Source organism: Ambystoma mexicanum, chromosome 5q, assembly GCF_040938575.1.
Source record: "Ambystoma mexicanum isolate Mex_15411 chromosome 5q, UKY_AmexF1_1, whole genome shotgun sequence".
In the NCBI taxonomy this organism is placed as follows: domain Eukaryota; kingdom Metazoa; phylum Chordata; class Amphibia; order Caudata; family Ambystomatidae; genus Ambystoma; species Ambystoma mexicanum.
The window spans coordinates 701,813,125-701,815,363 of record NC_090933.1 but is presented as its reverse complement, the minus strand read 5'-3'; the positions used below and the strand labels follow the sequence as shown (position 1 = coordinate 701,815,363).

The 2,239-nt window shown below is 39.5% G+C and overlaps 1 long non-coding RNA gene across 1 annotated transcript; it reads right to left on the bottom strand.

Annotated features, from left to right (window-relative positions):
• Window positions 1-1,019: 1,019 nt before the first annotated feature.
• LOC138498628 (uncharacterized) lies at window positions 1,020-1,880 on the bottom strand. The gene is made up of 3 exons (XR_011278792.1): window positions 1,822-1,880; window positions 1,589-1,708; window positions 1,020-1,492 (listed from the first exon to the last, which is right to left on the bottom strand). It is a non-coding gene; the product is annotated as an uncharacterized lncRNA (long non-coding RNA).
• Window positions 1,881-2,239: the final 359 nt, after the last annotated feature.

Here is a 2,239-nt window from a genome sequence, read left to right as displayed (position 1 = left end):
TCCACCCCTATTGTTGGGAATATCTGTATCGCCGGATTCGTCATAGTCCGAGGAGCCACCTCCACTCGAACTATACGATGTATTCCGGAACCGTACTCTCCGATTCTGTTTAGTATTAGGTCCGGGCTCTCCAAATTTATAGTCTTTGTTAGTATAACGAAAAGCTTTTTCGTGAGAGAAATTAAGAATGTCCTTCTTCATTCTTTTAATTCTTTCAGAGACAGTTTCATTCTTGAATTCTTGCATCTCTTTAAGATGCTTATCTAAGCCTTTTTTAAAAGCTTCCACATCAAATTTACTCTTGATTAAGTCCTTCAGATCTACTTCGATTTTTTTAGCTGTTTCTTGTGCTGTTTCGATAATTAATATTAGCCAATCCCGGCCACATTTATTGGAAATATAGCTCCATTTTACTTTGAACTCTGGGTTGTCTAAAAATAATCTGGGTTCATTTCTTACAGTAAGACCTTGAGGTAAAGCCTGGTTTTTGACATACTCTAGCATGATGATGGCATGTAATTCTGTACGGATGAGTCTCTTCCTCATCTGGACCAATTCATCCCATTGGTCATCTTTATCGAATGCTTCTAAATCTTTATTGAGACCTCCTATTGGTAAAGATTCTATTAACTTTCGAACATACTCATCATCATAAGCTAAACATTTCTCGGATTCCATCATGAGAACCCTTTAGCTCGTCTCTATACACACTACGTGAAATCGGGGAGAGTCAAGGACAAATTCGTGTCACTTGTCACGTTAACCTCCGAGACCCTATTGGTCTCCAACAACTCTATTCTCAAAACGGTACTAAATCACAGGTAGGGATAAAACAGACCTCTTGCTCTGTGCACATACACTTATATAAACAAAAAGACAGTCCGATATTTACTTAGGTGTCACTAAACACTCTTCCCACAGCAAAAAGTGGTAACAATTATCACAAAATTTTATTAAGATTCTAAATTTCATAAAACAATCAAAAAAATTATGATCATCGTACATGAAACATATACATTATGCTTAAAACCACACAAGTAGAAATACCATAAGTACGGCAAGTTTTCAGATGTTCTATAAGGATCTTACATTGTGTGTACAACTCACACTCTGATTCCTATGTCACACTACTAATGGCCTATTTACTATTGGTATAATACAAACAACCCGACTTGTACAAGTTTCTGTCCTTAAGATACAGTGATGTAGGACATTCTTCAGGGGAAATTGTCTTGTGCCGCAATTTAAAAATTCTTCTTTCTTAGGGGAGAACTCTGTTGGTCAAAAAGTGAACACCCTATTAGTATCTAGTCATTGAGTATCAATCTCTATTTACATAAAACATGTATACCCTCATCCCTCCAAGGGTAAAGAGTATGTCTTAAATTACATACCTCTCTGCTCAATCATGAATCTTGGGCTTTCTCAGTTAAATATTGTAGATTCCCGATTTCTTCAGGTATTCTAGCGCTTCCTTATCTCTCCCTTCTCTCTAGTAGTATGTAAATAGGGCAAAAAGATATGGGATTTAACACAACCTCCCATATATGTCAACTTCATAGGCTAAAAAATAGGTTCAAAGTCTTACCTATATCAAAGCAGGGTTATGCTACAGTATGGCTGAACATCTTGATCCCAAGTGTTCTGTAAGGATTCCTCCTATATACTGGTGAGTACCAGACTCCACTCCCCTTATAGGGCCAAGTTCCTGTAAGAGATAGATCCCCATTCAGATTTCTATAGTCCTTATAGTTCTACAAATGTCACCTCCACCATGGAGTTTTTCATGGATTTATTCATACAAATTCTGCCCTCACTTACTTGAGCATCCTTTCTCTTTACCACCAACCCGTAGAAGCACCAATCCTGTGTTCCTGCTAGGATCTGGCGCCCCGCGATTTTCGCGGGTAAAAACGGCTTGAAAACGTGACGTCATGACGTCATCGTGCACCAACACGTAACGCGATGACGTCATCGCGTCACGGGCCCGTCCGAAAACGGTCCCGCGGCCATTAGAGGCACCCCATGTGGTTCTGGGACTCTTAGGCGCCGCATGCAGACACCCCAAGAATGCCTTAAAATAGGATAGTGGCTGGCCTATGTCCTTCTAGAACTAAATAGCTGACCAATATAATACTGGGAAATAATGGCGCAGATAGGGCTTACACCACAACAAGCCAATACATAAAAACATAAAAACAGCACTGTGCCAAATGAAGACTGGGAAATAAACCCAACC